The sequence below is a fragment of the Chlamydotis macqueenii genome, chromosome 1, assembly GCF_036417535.1.
Source record: "Chlamydotis macqueenii isolate bChlMac1 chromosome 1, bChlMac1.mat, whole genome shotgun sequence".
Taxonomy (NCBI): Eukaryota; Metazoa; Chordata; class Aves; order Otidiformes; family Otididae; genus Chlamydotis; species Chlamydotis macqueenii.
This window is the reverse complement of record NC_141556.1, coordinates 75,243,317-75,263,373: the sequence shown is the minus strand read 5'-3', so window position 1 is coordinate 75,263,373 and position 20,057 is coordinate 75,243,317. Positions and strand designations below refer to the sequence as shown.

Below are 20,057 nucleotides of genomic sequence, written 5' to 3'. Positions count from 1 at the left end.
AGAGCCATCAGTTTCTTTGGGGCTTCTTCCAGAAAGTTAAGCCTTTGCTTACCTCCCCCTGGGGTTAGCATAGCCATTCTGCTATTACAAACTCCACGCAGACCAGGCCTAGGGCTCAGTCTTGCTGGCAAAAACATAACCAGAACTTAGAAAATTTTCATAATGAGATGGTGCAGTTGAGCCTCAGGGTCACTTAGAGTGCAGATTCACTATGTCTTTAGGTGTAAGTTGTTGCTGCAGCTGCTGTGTACACAGCATTCCATGGCTGGTACAAGACAAGGGAAGACACCTGCGTTACTGCACATTCAGCTAATAAAACAACTGGGTTTGTTTCATAATCTGTAAAACCACATTGTAACAAAAGAAACTATGCCACAATGAAGAAACTGCCCCCATGAGGAAAGAAACTATAATTTTATACACGATGTACGTGACAATTCAACAATTAGATAACCTGGCACGAGCTCTGAACATTTAGACCTCTGATCTGCAAGCAGTTAAAGTTAAGCATCTCTCAGAAATTAAATGTGTGAAATAATTCTAGCTACAATTTCTCAGTCTTCACAAAATACATGGTGCTAATATAGCAACATGATTCTCAGTTTTGAAAGGTTTAGTGTAAGGGAACAAATTAGTCTCCCCAAAGCCAGCCAGCAACTGAAGTTGACAAGCGAGAGTACTAAACTTCCAGTTACCATGGAAATGGAATTTGGATCAGTACAAACAGAGTTCAGGATTTAAAACTAAACATTCTCCATCTTACAGTCTCTACTTCCACATTCACTCTCCTGAGAAACAAGAGTTCAAAAGAGACACAGATACCATACACATTAGCGATCTAGTAAATCATCCTGCCTTGCAGCTCCTCATTTTCATCTAGAGGTAGCCATCCCCTTATAAACCACGTACCACAGTGGTCATTGTAGTGGCAACCAGCTAGATGTATTTTATAAACATGATAGTATCCCAAAACTGTGCCTTTGGGAGGAAAGGCCAGTTACTAGTTACACGATGCTAACACATATGAAATAACTGCTTTACAGCCCAACTCTGAACCACACTAAAACAGGAGTTCTTGTCATACAAGACAACCACAAGGAATAATCAGTGGGAAAAAAAATGAATAAAAAAAATTCTCATTTTTGTTGTTAACATGGCCCAAACACCCAGAATAGTACAGCAACAGAATTGTGAGATTCTTAAACTGTAAAAATCCATTGTCTTTATGCAAGAACCGAAAAGGTGTATTTTACCACCACTAATGCAACGCTTCCACAGTAGCCACTGCCCGTGCTGCAAGGGAGAACTCCAACTTGTTGATTACAATTGCAGGATGCTCACTGGCAGCTAAACAATTTGCCAATGGTATTTATGGCTCTTGTTCCTTGTGTTTGGCAAGAACATAAGAAGAGTAATTTTCTGGAAGTATTTACATTGATTTTGCAACTGATGACAACACACCATCTGCTCTAAGACACTTTGGTGCCTCTGCCAATTTCTTTACTAATGTATTGCTTTCTCCAAGCTTCACCAAGGTTTCCCTATTTCCTGAACTTTGTTCTTTTACCTGGTTTGAAGGGGCCGTTTCAAGTTGTGAGCAAGAACTTGAGGTACGAGCATGTAACCCTATGCCCTAATCACCTAGCTGAGCAGATAAATAGATGGTATTTCAGATTATTCCCCCTCTCAAGACTGTCACTTTCAGAAGCCCGTGGATATGGCTGATAGTAGCTTCAACAGAGCTGCCAAAGTCCCTAAAATAAAAGGATCTTAAGGCCAGTTAGAAGCAGCATAATTTAAGAAGAATCAAAACCAACTAATTCTTCTCAGGAAAAAAAAAAAAAGAAAAGCCCCATGGAAATCAAGATATCATTTTGCATTTAAAATGCAGCCAAGTAAAGCAATTTACTCTCTACGGCAAACAGTGGGGTATCTCACAAAAAATTCAGATTTGAGATTCTTACCCAGCAAGCTCAATTCTACCTGCAAAACTTGTGGTGCAAATTGAACAGACGGAAGGATTCAGTTTCCACCTGTTTGCCTGACACCTTTCATGTACAAAGTTAAACATTAAAGGAACCAGCAAAAGCAAATAAAGATTTGAAAGCCTGAGATTTTTTAACTTTAAGGCATTTATCAAGACAGAAGCATACACAAATAACTTCACTGCTTTGACCAACTTTTATAAAATGATCAAGTTACCTTTATGTCATGTGTTACCTCTTGAGATAAAGTATTCCTAAAAAAATGTAATAGCTCATCTTACAGCATCACATAAGTGAAAAAATAACCCCCTAAAAGTCACACAGAGTACTCTTTTTAAGATCAAATACTCAATCCACCCTAGAAAAATGGACTGCAAGGTCCGAGATTCCTGACAAGCGACTATAACTTGCAGCAGCTCACCAAAGAATCATAAGTATTTAAACTGCTAAGGGCTGAGATAAACAGCATCAGTCTGCTCATCTGTTTCATCTGAAAGTAGGCAAGTAGGTTAGTATGAAATGGTGCCCATACGAAATAATCCCAACAGGATGAACACAGAAAATAAATGCTTTAATCCTTTTTGTATCAGTACGTATGTATGTGGATTCATCTACTATTAGGCTCAGCCCAGAGATAACTCATGTCTGTGGTGTGCAGGTCAGATTAGACAATCTAAAGGTTTCTTCTGGCATAATACATCTCAAATTATCTATCCGATTTGTTGACAACATGAGGAAGGATTATTGTGTTAAAAGGAAAATTCTTTCTCCCAACAATTTGTTTTTCTTCTTATTTCCCTGATCACCTAAATAGAAGAAAAATGCAAATCATGCCAAGTTAAAATCAAGTCTCAGCCTTATTCCACACTGCTGCAGTTGGTTTTGTTTTTTTTTTTTTACTTTTAAAACTCAGGACTACATAAGTCTAGAAAAAACAAAGGATTTGAAACAAGCCTTTTCCTATTCCAGGAGCCCTACAATATGTAAACAACTTACTGCTTCAAGTTATAGGTTCTGAGAGAAATTAAAAGCTGAAAAAATTTTGAAATGACCAACCTCTTTGTATTTAGACATCAGACTGAGGTTTGCCTTTGTATCAAATAAAAGACCAATTCAGAAGCTACATTAAATACAGCAGCTTGTTTTGGCAACCTCATTTTTAGGAGATCAGATTCAGCTACTCAGCTTTAATACTCTTGTTTTTGAATTAACCATCTGTTCTGTAACATTTAGACAGACCCAGTAAAGCAGGATGTCAATCTTGAAGTCTTGGGGCTAGAACACACATATACGTGCCCACAACAGGCTAACAGAGCCCATTACAGTTATATCCAACCTTCCCAACAAGGAAGTTGTATTGTTGATTTTTGTATCCAGTCTGTGGTTTCATTTTATCCAGTCAGCAAGAGGAACCCTGGCCAATGTTGTACATATTTTAGTTAATTAATACAAAGAGGGAACAATTTCTAAAGGCTTTATAACAAAAAGACTTCTATTTACAACAGCTGTAGGTGAAAGATCTTAATCTAGGCCCTTTTAAGAAGATCACCAAAAATAAAACATTATTCCACTGTAAGTTGTTGCTGTAAAGGAAGTGCAAAATTCTTAAGTAAAAACAGTTAAGAAGCACTCCATATGCAATTACAGGTATTTTTAAAGTATTGTTGCTGTGAAAGCATTGAAACTTCTTTTGCCCCATTCAGAAAGATACATAGAAGCACAGAAATGTTCGGTTATTTAAGGCTACATCAGGTGACAACAGGATTTATAGGTGTTGCTTGCCTAGTGGATTTTTAACTAACGCTTTAATCAATTGATCCCTCCAAGAGAAGTATACCATTTAAAAAGCCATTTGATTTTAACAGACTATCAACAGGAATGGCTAAAAGATGGACAAAGTATGCTACAAAAACACTGGACAAGCTCCCAGCTCCCAGATCTTTAAAGACCCTTTGCCATCTAAAAAACCATTTCCAACAGTACCAGTGCATTTCATACACATTACCTCCAATATAATGAATACTGTGTTTTGCAACCAATACTACTACAGTAGGCTCTCCAAGATCTACTACGCCCTACTTCCACAACACGATCAGTGATGAGGGCTTAGCGGTCCCAGGCAGACACTTAACTGACCTCTAAGATCTTCTTATGAAAGCCCGTACAAGCCTGTACAACAGCTCTGGTGATGAGCCTGCATGTTATTGTAAAGCAGCTAGCACTGAAACACTACAACGTTTATTTCATTCCTAAATTAAAGTATTGCAACTCCACACAGAATCATCTAATAGTTTGAGTTGGCAGGGACCTTCAAAGGTCACCTAGTCCAACCCCCCTGCAAGGAGCAGTGACTTCTCCAACCAGATCAAGTTGCTCAGAACCCAGTCCAACCTGCCCTTGAATGTTTCCAGGGATGGGGTATCTACCACCTCTCTGGGCAACCCCTTCCAGTGTTGCACCACCCTCAATATAAAATTTTTTTCCTAGTATCTAATCCAAATCTACCTCCCTCTATTTTAAAACCATTATCCCTAGTCCTATCACAACAGGCCCTGCTAAAGAGTCTTTCCCCCCATCTTTCCTGTAGGCCCCCTTGAGGTACTGGAAGGCCGCTATCAGGTCTCCCCAGAGCCTCCTCTTCTGCAGGCTGAACAGCCCCAAGTCTCTCAGCCTGTCCTCATAGAAAAGGCGCTCCAGCCCTCTTATCATCTTCGTGGCCCTCCTCTGGACCCTCTCCAACTGGTCCACATCCTTCTTACGTTGGGGGCTCCAGAGATGGACACAGTACTGCAGGTGAGGTCTCACCAGAGCTGAGTAGAGGGGCAGAATCATCTCCCTTGACCTGCTGGCCATGCTGCTTTTGATGCAGTCCAGGATGCGGTTGGCCTTCTGAGCTGCAAGGGCGCATTGCCAGCTCACGTTGAGCTTCTCATCAACCCTCACTCCCAAGTCCTTCTCCTCAGGGCTGCTCTTTTCATAAAAAATTCAGCTTCTGGAAAGCTGAGCACTTATCCTAGAATTTAGACAAAGGTCACATCAACTTGCCCTACTCCATCTCTTTAAACAGATTCTGCAGTGGTCAGAAGAAGAGATGCAGATAAAGTCCTAGATGTTCTGCATTTATCCAGCACAAGTGCTATAAAGGTAAGCAAAAGATGTTATTAAAAAAAAACACTTCAGAACAAGGATTTATATACACCTCTGGTTTAACTGCTGAAAGTATCAACAAGGCAATCCCGTTACAGCTGATGGTAGTTGAGTGGTACAAACACTTAAAGAAAAATAAAATAAACCAAGTGACAGATCCTCCAGGCTGGAAGGACCTATAGGAGTCCAGCCTCCTGCTCAAAGCAAGGCCAACACTCAATTCAAACCAGGTTGCTTTCACCAGTTAGGTCTTGAAAACTGACTCAAAGGATGAAGATGCTTCCCTAGAAAAATGAAAGCCTCTGTTTCTTTACATAGCATCATTAATAATGACACAGTTCAGAGGTCACTCACTCAGACTAGCCCTAAGCCAATGACAATAATCTTGATCATTTTCTTTGTTAATTATTTTTACAATGAAGTTCCAAGACATTGAATTACTCTAGTTTTTTTAAATATTCAAAAAGCTTTCCTTAAGTGCAGTAAGTATCCCCTGTTATTAATGCTTAATACATTTTTAATCAAGTTATGTTCACTTTGAAGTGAGTCATGGGTCAATCTATACAGGGCAGGGTTGGAGCCAAGTCTCAGAAGACAACTAACACTGACTCATTTAAGAAAAGCAACCAAGTGTCTCACAGTCTGAGATCAGTGTCCTCAAGTGAAATAGGTTAGCTTGAATTTCATATGAATAGCCTATGTAAATAAGTTTACACATTAGTTTTTAGTGTGAATTGTCACAATTGCATCACTTTGCCCCAATTCAAGGTACAGTGCCACAGACAAACACAAATAAGCAAACACACAAAAGCAAGCTTAGGTAAGTAGTGATGTGTATCACAATATTTGTTTGGGGATGATGGCTTGAATCCACCTGCACCAAATCAGTTTACCTCACACTCTACCAGCTACATTACTGATGCTTCAAATAAGCTTCAGCATTTATTGACCGGGTGCAAGAGCAACTCATATGAAGACCAACACATTCGGAATATTTTTAATAGCATAAGCTGACAAAGTAACACATACAGGTCTACATAAATCCTTACTTTAAGCTTTTTTTTTTTCTCTCCTTTTTCCAATAAACCCCACACATCTGTAAAATGCGTATGAAGCAGCTCATTTAATATACAGATCCCATGAGATAAAATAGGTCACTTGAGACGTTTGGGAGTTTCAATACTCATTTACCAAAACCTGGCAACAATTTATTTTTAAAAACAAAAAGAGACAAAGGGTACCAAGGTATCAATCTGAGCATTAGCTCATAACCACAAACTACATCTCCTCTTTCAAGTCTGCTCTCAAGACCAAGCCTTTACCCTGTGTAAAAGGCAGGCAAGTTGGTACCACACAGCTTTCCAACAGCAGAGCAGAAGGTTAGAAGACAGGCTTCTTTCCTGAGGGCTTCCCACAGCACAAGAGACCGCAGGCAACTCAGGCTGTTGAAGTTTATGCAAAGATTCACCATATATCTTTACAGTCCTCAAATAAAGTTTATTTTGGATTAAGGTATTATATTCTGTATCAACAGAGTAATGAAGGGAAGACTTAAAAGTAAGCATGTCAATAAAGTGGTAGAAATAGCTCATCTCTAGATTTTTAAATAACTGAGAATTGAACCAAAAACCTAAAAATTGCATAGGAAGAGGCAAATGTAGACACAAGTCACCAGTTCAGACCTATTTAAGTTCTGACTCAGGTTCACACATTGTCGAATTGGTCTGAGCAAATAAGAACTAGCAGTGCAAACAATACTGTGACAGATTAATTTCATAGACATGCTTGGCCTTCTTTAGTGACATTAAGTCACATGAACAAAACACGGAAGGAACATATCTCAATACATCCAAAGTGTTCAGTGGGATTAATGCCTTTCAGAAGAACAGAAACCGTCTGCATCTCAAGAGTGCTAAAGAGTACAACGTAAAAACAGTGAGGCACACTGATGATGGGCTCCACATAGCAAAACAGAACCTAAAGTTCTTCCTGTAAAAATGATGGTAAAGAATTTCTCAAAAGGATACTCTCAATTTGCTACTCCATGGACTTAAAAAAAAAAACACAAAAAAAAAAATAGTAAAAGTTTGTAGATTAGTATTGTTGGTTCTTTACTTTATGATCTCTTTGCAAATCTGTATTAATTCTCAACATCAGGAATAAATCCATTGCAGGAAATCAAATGATCAAGACAAGAAGTTTTTTAGAAGATGTATAAAAATGCACAGAAGTCAAAATACTCACTAAATTTTGCCTTTAATGTCTCACTTCAACATAAAGTTTAGCAGAAAGGACTTATTCTGGGCCATACAGCTATTTCAATTTTTCTAATGACATTACAAGCAGCACAGGACTGACTTTATTAAAACTGGTTGCAGAAGTCAGTAAGACATGGAACACACCACAGAGCAAGATGACCACACTAAACAGAGTAAGATTATTTTGAAGTTCCATCAGGCATAATAAGATACAAAGCCTCAAAAAAGGCTCTGTATGCTCTAACAGTATTAGAGCACTGGTCATTACAGCTACTATTTTGTAGGAAAAGCTAAAGTAGGAGTTGCAGGAAAAGATGCCATAAGAGTAGCCAGTAGTTTCTTATTCGCTACACAGCCCTCTAGGTACCAACTCTTAGATTACACTTTACATACACACTTTACAACTGCTAGACTCAACAAGGCAAACTAAGAATTTGCCACTACCTCTGAAACCTATTAACAAGCTTGTAATGTAAATACACTCTTCTAGTCAGCTCTTCTGACGTAGCTGTGTCCACTTTGCAGATGAACTTTTCCTTTGACACTTGTTCCTTAAAAGCTCATTCATAAAGTACTCTTGTCAACTATGCCATAATAACATCAAGTTTTAGATTTCTCTTTGCTCAAGCTTCCTGCCAGCAGAGATGCTGTAGTTTAGTTAGATGCACACTGTTATCCCACTCAAGGTGCTGGGTAAATCAGGTTAGCTTAACATCTTTTACAGAAGTTTGCCCTGGCTCATGTGACAGCCTCAGCACACAGGTACTGTTACTAGCAGTTATAGTGGCTCATAGGTGGCATCTTGTCTGCACATCAGAACTTTCCATCTGTGCCTTTGCTACTTCAGAATAGCATCCTGCTGTTATGCATTTTAGAATACTGACAGAGGTGTCATGTTGGTCACGTTGACACAAGTTAATCAAGGGCTTATTTGCAGAGCAGGACTTCACTACAGCAATATCTTGCTGGAATTGCCAACAGTCTCCCTGACTTAGGATGGGACATACATATATCAACTGCCTGTTTAAGGTCTAATTAGTCACCTAGTAGCTGTACCTTTTACACTTTCATGAAAAAAAAAGCCTCTGAGAAGTAGTGGTTGGATATCCAAAAGTAGTTTGCCCTGAATTTTGTACTAAAGTTTGTACTATGAATGAAGCATCTCAGACAGCTCCTTCTCAATATTAAACTCAAACCAGAGAGACTGTCATCTGCCCAGTACTTGAAATCCCAGCAAGTAAAAGAGAGGCTCAACAGTACTGCTGTACATCGTGACATCACACTTTATGATCATCACAAGGGATTCAAATAACACTATCTATTGATCTAGAAAAGTCTTTTTTACTTTTTTTTTCCCACGAAATCCGGGTTTCAGATTGTGTCCAAACTCCTCATAGCTCCATTTCCTTATTGCAGGGCTCAGAAGCCAACCACTTCTTGCAAATTCCAGAGCTGAAACAAAAGTCCTGTTGGGCTCGGGACTCCACATGGGTCATGGTGCACAGTGAGGGAAGCATTGTCTGTTCACAGAAGCCACCTGCCCATGATCCCCTGTTGAGCAATAGGGCCCATTCTCAAAACTGAGGGATGATGAAATACATCCCATCTAATGGAAAGCTTGGAAGTCATTACCCACCTTTTTCATGTAAGATAACATTCTATGTCAGGAATGTAGGGAGAACATTTCAGATACTACAGTACAATATTCCTTCTTGTTTCATTTTGTACGCTTTTATAGCGAAACTATCTTCTGCCTACCATGTGCTTTATGTCCATGTGAGGAAGAAAAAGAAGGGTACTCTAAAAAATGGTGTATACATTGAATGCTATCCTCATTCATACTAGTCAAGCTGAAGATAATGGAGGTTAGTTTGACATGTCTTCTGAAGTAAAATACAGTTTGTCCAGAGATCACTATGGACTATTAAAGTAAATCATGGTCATTTAGGTTTTTGCATACACATTTAGAATGAGAAACATGAAAGGCACTACAAAAGAGGAAAAAAAAATATATTCTTGCAGTATATATTTAAATAAACCCAGTCATCCTCTTCTCTGCTACCCACAACTAAACCAAGTATGTTTTCACAAAAGTTGAGGTAAATTATTTAAGTCTTGTAGAACAAATTAATACTGTCTAGAGGTGACAGAGTCTCTCAAGCAGTTAGGAAGCCGTAAGACTAAAATAGGAAAGTACATTTCCCATTTTCTTCTACCTATGTTATATTTTTTATCTTACAGTGTGTAAGTGTATTTTAAGAGTCATTAACATTTTCTACACAAAAAGTTTGAACTACTACAGTAGTGGTTTAAGCTTAGGGAGGGAAACAAAGGGCTCTTATAACAGGTAGTATCGGTATTTTGTAATACGGAAATACAACCACTTCAGTTCTTTACCCTCTACTGAGGATAGATATTTTTGTCATGACAAATAGCGTACACAGAAAATATTTACCTGCCATAGGCATTTTAGTATTAGAGTCCAGCTAAAAAAACACACTAAGGAATTTGACTGTATTTAACAGTCTACACAACTGTAATGGTTAATGCTTCTAAGCAGCTCCTGGAAAAATAATCAAAGTTGAAGACTGAAGGAAAAAGCAGCAGATAAGTGAAACTAAGAATCTTGTCAAGAAAGATAAAAATGTGGTTAGAGGTCAGTGAAGGACAAGGGGAGGGAGGGGAAGAAGTCTAGAAGATTCCTGGCTTGGGTTTCCAATAAGGGCAAGGAAGAGAGCTGCTAGCACCAAACACACTGTCTCTGGGGCAGCAGGGGGAATGAGTACTGACAGGATGTCAGGATCACAACAGGACAGGTGCTCTGTCTAAGTTAAACCCAGCTCTGGGACAAGGAAACAGCAGAGCGAGCGTGTCCCCCCCCGCCTCTGACTCCAGTCAGCTTGGCAGCAGAGGAATTAGAGGAATGTCTCTATCTGCAGCTGTGAGATATCAAGACAAAGTCCAAGTATCTTTCCCTCTCATCAAAAAGCAAATGCTGTGCTGCAACCAAAGAAACACCAGGAAAGTCACTAGTTCATAACAAGTATTTAGGAAGCCTTATGGCAGAGCAGAAAGAAGCAGCAGTGCTATCAGACACAGGGAGAACGCGACCAATTCACTAACTGAAAGTGTTAACAGAATAACAGGAGGTGCAGTGGGAAACCAGCAACATCGGCTGGAGGAAGAGCCCCATATTTTAAAAGGCACATCGCAAATTCAGCATCCAGCCAGCACGTCAGACCAGGAGAGGATATTCTGGACTAGAGACACCCACAGCAGAAGACACAGGCAGGTGACTGAGGGGACCTCTGAGCAGGACATGGGGCTGGAAGGCGGCAGACCCACACTGCGTTCCCAGCCCACCTTTGCCAACACTCTCCCCATCCATCTGTTCTGGCCATGACTGGAGGGGAGGGCTCCTCCCTCCAGGGCCTAGCAATACAGGTCAGGATAAGGACCTCACCCAAGGCCTCCGAGTACTACGCTAACAAATCACCATTGATGAGGCATTTTGCAGTGCATCACAAACAGAAGATCAGCAAGTCCTACAAGACCAAACATCCCTCCAAAACCCTTCTGTCTTGCTAGAAGTAAACCAAAACTAGCACTTGAGTACTTTTTAAAGTGTGACTCCTGGCTGCTGGTGAGAGTCCAGCCTGCTCCCACCCCACCTAGGAAAGGTGAGCCTTAACTTCCTCTACAGAACACCACCCACTGTGCACAGAACTTCAGATCACCGACAGCCAACTCACAACCAAGTCTCCTCCCGTAGCACATCCCACCTCTTGAAGTTGTGCTCCCTTTATCCTCTAGCCTTGTCTGCACGGACTAGAAGTTCCTCTGCTTAAGTAAAAACACAAAGGAGGCAAGCAGTCAGCTTTTCCTGCTAGTACACAGCAGGCCTAACATAGAATATAATATTAATTCTTCAGTTACGAGGTTGGACTGAGTTTTCTGGTCCATCCTACTTGTATTAAAAGGCCGCTAAAGAGAGTTCTCTACAGTCTCACACAGAATAGCTTAATCCCATGTACCACTGGTGTATTTCACATCAAGTTGGTTGCCCTCTGGTCTGCTCCTGGGAAGCTGGGGAACAGTCACATACCATATTTGTTACGTCCACTTTGCACACATCTCATTTTGTCATCCCCTTAAGTCTTCCATTCTTGGAAGAAAAGCCCAAACACTTTTTATTTATGTTGTATCTCAGCTTGAAACTGGCTAAATTCACAGGACATGAGCTGAGCAGGTAAACTGGTAAGCAAATACAGGAGTTGCAGTGAAAGACCACTGGTAATAATATGAAAAATTACTTTTCTATTCAGAGTATTTTGTAAATTCTTGTTAGTTCAGTTATTTTCTGATAGATCCTATTCACTATAATGAGTTCTGATAAAAGATTTTACTATGCCATTTACCAACTCCTCTAAAAAAAAAAAACCAACATTACCTTGTATGATAAATAGCCTTTGTTATCTCTTTGGAGTATCAGGTTACCAATTCCAATCCCATTAATAGCATGAAAGCACTGCATTGTATTCAGCGACTGTTCTTCCTTAGTCCTGTTGTTCATCAGCGTATTTCAAGTAGAAGAATCAGCAAAGTCTCAAACATGCAGCTTATTCATTAGAAGTTTCTGTCCTTGCTCCCAAAGAAACCAGTGCAAAGGCTTTGACTGACCTGGAGCTGTGGATGGAGCCCAAAGCAAGCACACACACAAAACTGAGGAAGCAGTTCTGAATGACTAAGAATGTGTTTTAAAAAATCACACAGTCACTTTCTGATGGACAAGGACAAGGGCATTCTGCTACTGCCATATGTTTCTCTCCAGATGCCAGTTATTCCAGGTAGTGCTAGTTAATATTGCCAGCCATAGAGCTGCAAAGGTACATTTAAGCATTTGGTATCTTAATTCCCAGTATCAACTTTTAAATATTGTTAGCTGTGTCACCTCCCTACTTTCTTTTCCAGGAAGAGCTTGGCATATGCAGACATCTGATGAGTTCCTTACTGTTGTTTTTTCCTTCACATGTCATAGTGAAGCAAGAGGAGCAAGACAAGGATCTCCAAGGATCCTACAAGCCTTCAAGAAGTACTGGCCAAAAAAAAGGCGCAATTTAGTACAGAACTGGGGGGTTGAGTCTAAAAAGTACTGTCCTCTCTATTTGCATTGAAAACTGCTTTATGTTGCTCACTTACTAGTCAGAGTTAACGTTAGTATCAATCTACTGGGTAATAGCTATAAATTCACTAGTTGCCAAGCTACATGCAGCTTTTCTATGGCTTTAAGCTTAATATTAAAGAAATACAAACTGACAAAAATGCCTTTTTACAAAGCAGCAAAGAATGCTTTGCTCTCAATCTCAGCTTACTGAAAGGGTGATCACAATCAGTACCGGCACGACAGAAGGGAGGGGAAGGGAGAGGAGAGAAAGCAGATACAATCTGTTGAAGATCCCCAAACAATCCAGTGACAAGAACAACAGACTCTCCAACTCCTAAAGTCACACTGTCTCCCCACTTTGGCATAGACGCTAAACATCTGGCTGTCTAGTGGAATTACAGCCTTTCCTTATCCGTGCTCATGAAACTGCTGACTGACGATAAAATCCAAAGTTTCAAAAGGTTGCTCCGGAAACTCCAAACCCCTTTTGAATAACAGCTTTAAAACATTGACAAACACTTCAGGAGTCCAAAAATCTTTTAGCAAAAAAACCTTCCAGTTCAGTTGAAACAAAAGGAAGTCACAGCTCTCTAAAGATGAAAGGGAAGCATACAATAAAAAGGAAGCACCAACACAGCCTCGCCATTTTAAAACTGGACAATCTAGAGATACCGCAAGGTGCATGCTGGAAACACATCAGGTACTGTTGCAGTAAGGGAAGTAGATGCAAGGTTACACCTAGTACAGCTTTCAAAGCAAGTAAATTAATTCAAACTACAATGTCAGCCCTGGAGCAAGGACAGAAGCTGGATGGAAGTCAGTTCAATTACACATTTCTAGAAGTTTCCCTCCTCCCTTCTTCTGAAGGGGTAATAAGGCACTAAAAACTGACGCCTCAAAATACCAAAAAAAAAAAACAACCAAACCATCACAACTGCCAACACTGGGAGAAAGAACTATCCTTTCAAAGGCATAAATGTCACATCACAGTGACACAGTACAGAAGGCAGGAGTAATCATACAGCAGAGGACAACATTCAAGCTTACCTTTAGACTCGTGCTGCTTGTTTGCAGGTGACAAAACAAATCCTGGAGTGCCACACAATTTTTCAAAGCTCAAATATCCTCTTAGCGCAGCTGCATGATCATTTTCCATTCATAAAGAAGGTTAAACCCCCTTAATGGAAACACACATTACTCTCTTCAGTACTCACCCCAATCCCCAAAATGAACGCCAGTCCCACAGAAAAGCTTCACGTATCTTTACAGGGTATCAATAGTTTACTTGTAGTCTCTCTTAACAGTCCCCTCTGACTTCCAGTATCCGGACTATAGAGAAGACACAGGCGATGATTTGGAGTTGGCAACTGCAAGTCACAACCTGTCTCACACACTGGACTCCAATATCAGAATTTTAAGTAAAAACATAAATTATAATATTTGGAATTAGCAGCATCCTATTGTATCATAATACACAAGCACACAGGTTTTTACTTGTTACCGTGGACTGCACTGTGGAGTATTTCCCTAAATTCAATCTGAAATAGCACAGCATAACTGGCTCCAATTTTAAGTTTACTAGTAATGTTTTGGAATTAAAACTAATTCAAGTAATGTATACTACTACCTTTGCAAACACGAGTAATCTGTTAACTATCCTATGTGCTTTGGGAAAAAAGAATTCACTAATTGTTGTATATATATTTACCCATTTAAATTACAGAGCTACTTTGTACATACAAAGAGGACGCTACAGAGACGACCTTTTGTCCTCATTACCATTCTTCCCTTCTCATGCTAAAGATAGCATAGAGAGTAAAAATAAATAAATCCCCAATAGCATTAGGAACTAGACAATGTCACGTTGAAAGATACCCTAAATGACGAGCCTTATCTCTTCTCCCTGGCTGGGACGGCAGGGGGGCTCTGACCCATGGGGAAAGGCAGTACTTCAGCCTTTGCTAGGTGGTCTCTTTGCAGCAGGCTCTATTCCCGGCTATAATTGCTTGTCAGCCCTGACTGGATGCCTGAACACTCTGGAATAGTTCAGCAGAGTATTTAAACAGATGGATGGTACAGGCCACTGGAACAAAACTCATTTTTTCTCTGGCCACGGCTGTCTTTCAGCACATTCCTTTGAAGTCTGTGCCACTGAGGAATCAATAACAGCTGAGAAACATGTGTTATCATACAACACTGAGCGCAGCGACAATATTGCACAGCGAGACGCTTTTGTTCAATAATCCTGGACTGTAGAAAGCATTACAATGCCTTTTGTTGTGGGTAAGCCGTTTTTCCAAGCAGGACAAGAAAGTAAACAGATTCCTCCTGCTTTTAAGGAGTAACTCCAAAGTAAAAAGGTGAATTAAGCAGATTTCTCAAGTGCCTCCCATCTGAAAGCTTACGGTGCTTATCTCCTCAAGTCCCCTCAGACACATTAAACACTCTCCGTATTTCTGTTATCAAAGCTTGCTGGATGCTTACAAATATCCGAGGGAAATAACAGCCCAGAGGGGCCCAGTCTGCAGTCCCTGTGGCAGACGTGACAAGTCCCTATGAGCTACAGCTCAAACCCACCTTCCTTTCACAAGCAGGACAAGTTGTGCGATCTCAGCTTCACCGGTAATGAACTGGAGAGGGAAGCAGCAGCACGGCTCCCCTCAGCACACACAAGCCAGTCTCCTCCCTCTCCATATTTTATCAGTACAGAGAAAGATGACAGTTACTCTGAACAGTAACAAGAGACAACAACACGGACATCCTCTCACCAGCCAGGAAAACTGTTCCTGTCAAAGCTGTGAGAGCACCATACACTTTGAAAGGAGTGAGGAAGGACAGCAAGAATTAGTTATTTATGAAACTGAATTTGAAACTAGACTAAGTGTCCAAATTCAGAAGCATGGAGCTAGCCATGCACATACGCAAGAGGACAGTAAGTTATAAACCAAAGCTGATGCAGCTGCCTAATAGCAAGTTTTTACGGAATCAAGCCTCTCATTTTCACTGAGGAGAAAGAACTACCTGCAAAGTTTACAAGTCTCAAACATTACAGGAAGGCAGGCATTGAGATTATAATATATTCCATTACATTGCAAAGTCCCAACCCTAGCATGAAAAAAAAAGAAAACCTGAGCTTTCAAAAAAGCCCCAGAAAACCACACAACCAATTTACATTTAATTTCAAGATAGAGATCTTAAAGACTTAAAAACCCAGGCAAAACTTTAAAATTAGAAAGCAAACAAAAGAAACCCGTATGTACTACGCCAATCTGTTAATTACAGAAATCACAAAAAAAAAAAAAACGACCACAACAACAAAGAAAAAAACAAACCAAACAAAAACCAACAGGATTGCATGTATCACGCTGAGAGGGGTCCTCAGCCCGGTCCCCACGAGACAGTTTTCCACCCTGCAATTCAACTTAACAGAGTTTCTTTCTGGAGAGGCCAACCGTGCCCTTCAAATTCAGCTTGAGGCAGACTGGTAAGGTACCACAGAAGCAGCATGCACCGATATTGTCAGAGATACACAGGGGATAAAAATAACTCTGGTCTCAAAACCATTACAGCAATGCAAAAAATCTTATGCCGCTCTCAAAATAAATGCCAATGATCAAGAGAGTTGTACTTTACAGCTTTCAAAGAGTGAATATTAAACACAAGCAAAACTACCACCCAAGCAGCATTCAAAACCACAACAAAACAAGGAGTAACATATTAACATGTAATTATTCTTAAAATCATGTGTAAAAGCACTTAACAGAGATTGAGGAAAATCTCCACATCCTATGAGGTGCAGGCAGGAAGGCAGCTTAGGCAGAGGTCACACTGCCATGCGATGGCAGAAGCAGGAACAGAACCCACCATCCTCTGTGCTCTGGATTTTTAAAAGTTATGCTTATCAACTTAATTTGGCTCTTCAGAATCATTGGTGGTGTTTCCAGAAACAGTCCAAGGTATAGTTTTAAAAGACTTCAACTTCTTGTTAATATGGCTTGTTATTTTTCTCCCTCTATTTCCCCTTATCCCAAAGTCTTTCACCTCCAGGAAAGTTTAAAAAAAAAGATTAATTCAAACAACTGATCAAATCCTGTTGCGCTTGTGGAGGTAGGGAAGGAGAAGGATGGAGAGATGAATAGCAAAGTGAACTACCTTAACTCTCTCGGTTGTCCTAAAGGGCATACAGCTAAACACTGTGAATGCCAAGCAGTCAGTTCAGTTCCCCTAGCAATTCATCACATATCAAATTATTTTTTGCTAAAAGATATAAAGTACTTCTAGTTTGATGTCTAGCCTACTTTCTAATTAGATATCATCAGATAAAATTAAGTTTGAAATGGTATTTTCTCTCTTCTTTAAAGAAAGAGGGGAAAAAAGGAGAACTTAGTTAATTTGCAATTTAGCTACATAACCTTGTGATCTTCTGGAGTGGCATCTATCAAAAGAGGTAATGTAACAGAACCAAGATCCAAACTGCTTCCTTCTGACCTAAAAAGTTGACATTTTATTCACAAACTACATATTCTCTGCTGAAAAAGACATACCCCTTTGTAACACTTAACACAACCACACCACTATGAAACACAACTAACTGGACGCTTGAAAACCCTTAAACAGGTGTCTTTGCAGAAATCATTAGGCAATTGATTTACTTGCTCTCCACAGCTTGGCACATACTTAATTCTAACGTGTGATGCTGACTAGAGCTGAGGCAGAGGCTTGGTAAGGTCCGAACCAGACTTCATAATCCACAGGACAGCACTTTTTGACACGGATGTAAGCAGTTTCCAGCTATTTTGTTAATGTGTCAACCACTGATGTATCTGCAGTCTCGGGATGGAAAACGTGACAGGTGTAATTCTAAACGGGGACACCGAAATCTGTAACCTTCGCCCGCTTCTGATTTTCCACACTGATGAAACCCGCAAGCAATACTGAACCGCAATTTAGCACGCCACTCTGTCAGCATATTAAAACGTTGCCTTCCTGAACAGAAAATAGGCTGGCACACACCGGACCACTACAATACCAAACCAGACCCTGCACCAGACCTTCCCAGAAACAGTTTAGAGCTGCATAAACCAAGGAACAGAATCCATTTTCTTACCCTTTTAAAAGTTCATGCCTCTGTATTGTCCTACTGTACTGTATTTGCTTAAGCTCTTCTCATCAATAGTCTCCCACTCCCCACCGCCAAAAAAAAAAAAAAAGGAAAAAAAAAGAAAAAAATCTCATACATTCCTTGCTGGCAGAACAGATTTTCTTTAATCTTTTTTCCTACCGGGGGAAGAGAGAGAGAGGGAGGGGTTGAGGCAGGAATAAGAGATTAATCGTGAAACAAATCCGCACTGTCTGGAGAGGGGAAAAAAAAAAGAGACCAAAACAAACAGTCCACGCCGCAAAAAAAAAAAAAAAAAAAAAAAAAACAAAAAAAAAAACTGCTTAGTTTTCCTTTCGGGGATAGTGAGAGGGATGGGGCGGGGGCAAGAAAACTACTACAAAGATTTCCCTGGGTAAGAAAAGTAGCTTCTGAACTCTCTTCCGAAGGACACAGAGAAATATCCCTTACTTTTCCACACGATGCCCGAAGCAAGGAGAAAGACAAAATGCCAGCAGAGAGGAAAAGCTTGATGGAGCTGGGGAAGTAGCGAAGGAAGAAGCGAAAGGACAAGAACGAGTGCGAGCGGGCAGGGGAGGCGCGTCAGTGGAACGGCAGAGCCGAAAACGAAGAAAAAAAAAAGCCAAAAAAAAAAAACAACAACAAAAAAATCCTCCAAAATCGAAAATACGAGGGGAGGTTGGAAACCGCCGACACGGACGGGAAAGTTGGCGAGCGCAGGCAGAGGGGAGAAGCGGGCAGCGGCGGAGAGGCGGCAGGGAAGGGTCACAAGCCCCGCAGCGGGGACGAGCCCAAAGACGCCGGGGAGGAGAAGAGACCAGGGCGGGACGCGGAGCCGGGTGGGCTCCGGGAGAGGGGCTGCAGTAGGGGAGGCAAGGAGGGAGGGAGGCAAGCGGCAGCCGGGACAGGGGAGGAGGGCGGGCTCCGGCGGGAGCAGACCGCACCGGAGTTAGCCGCGTACTTACCGCTCCGCCGCCGCCGCCGCCTCCCCGGGCAGCGCCAACGGCCCCAACGGCCGCCGACTCCGCCCCGCGGCGGGGGTAGGGGGCGGTGGGCGGCGCAGCCAGCCCGCGGCGCAGCGCCCGGGGGCTCGGCTCAGGCCGGCCCTCCGGGGTGCCCCGCTCCTCCCCCGGCCCCGCCAAGCAGCAACCGCTGTCTCTTCCCTGGCCGTGCGTGGGTGCCCTCCGCCCGCAGCGGCCGCCCCCGCCTCCTTCCTGCCTCTCCCTCGCTCCCCTTCACCGGGAGAGACATGTAACGGAACTGGGACGCCAGCACGGCATTGTGGGAGCTCTTAAAGCCGCAGCCGCCCGCAGCCCCCCGCCGCCGTCGCCGCCGGTCCGGGCGAGGGCGCGTTCGTGCTGCGTCCTTCCCCGCCGGGGCCGGGGCCGGGGCCGGGGCCGGGCAGGCAACGGCAACCGCCTTTTAAAGCAGAGGCGCTACAGCCTTGCCTAAAAATACACCGCCCCCCACGCACACACACCGGCGGAGTCCCTGGGATCGGCCGATAAAGTCTGTGGGGCGGTGGGAGTTCAGGGCAGGCCGCGGGGGTCGGTACCGGGGGAGAGCGGGACCGCCCGCACCCGCCCACTTTCCTCCCCCGGGGCGGGAGCCCGCACCCCCAGCGGGGTCGGGGGGAAGCCGGGGGTCCCGCTGGAGGGAGAGGTCCGGTCCCAAAGGAGGAAGAACAGTGAGAGCCCTGGCTGGGGCATAAGCATGGAAGGTTTTTGTTTTGTTTTCCCTGAGATTTTGCTATTGTTTCTGGAAGAAGCAAGAATGCCTTTGGTACTTATTTTTAACTGAAAAGTGGACAGCCGGCAGTCAGTGTTTTCTATTGTTTCTGCTTTGGGTTTTGATGATGGAAAATTCCCCGAAAAAGAAAAAAAAAAAAAAAAGCAAACAACTCTGAGCTGCAAAGACTCCTAAGCAGGCGGCTATTTTGGGCAGAAAGTTTTGAATAAGAAGTTTGAATCAGTTTTGTGTTTATGCAACTTGGAATAGGAAAAATGATCGCTGCTTAAAAAAAAAAAAACCTCAAACCTATTTGAAAATGAACTTCAGAGCTGTGATTCACGGACATTTTTCACTGTCTATGCACATTTGCGCTGGATCTGCTCTCGGCTCCCAGCAGCAGCAGAACGGCAGGAATCATGCCCTGGGCTGGTGGCCTTTCCAAAACGGCTTGTGCACCACGTTCAGAGATCAGGACGTGCTGGTCATTTAAAGAAGAGTAACATCAGGAGAACTTTTTTGGTTGTTTGTATTATCACCATTTCACCAATATTCCCGCACCATTCCTCTTGTGGGCTTTTGAGTCTAGCACACTTCGTCTTTTTTATTTTTGGTGGGTTTTTTAAGTGCTGATCCTTTAGATGAGAGTAGGGTTT

At 42.0% G+C, this 20,057-nt stretch overlaps 1 protein-coding gene across 1 annotated transcript in view; it reads right to left on the bottom strand.

Annotated features, from left to right (window-relative positions):
- RASSF8 (Ras association domain family member 8) overlaps positions 1-18,701 on the bottom strand; it is an 85,953-nt gene extending 67,252 nt beyond the window's left edge. The window contains exon 1 of the mRNA XM_086756947.1: positions 18,639-18,701. The gene's annotated coding sequence lies outside the window, so the exon portion shown is untranslated. The remainder of the gene's footprint in view (positions 1-18,638) is intronic.
- Between the last annotated feature and the right edge of the window lie 1,356 nt (positions 18,702-20,057).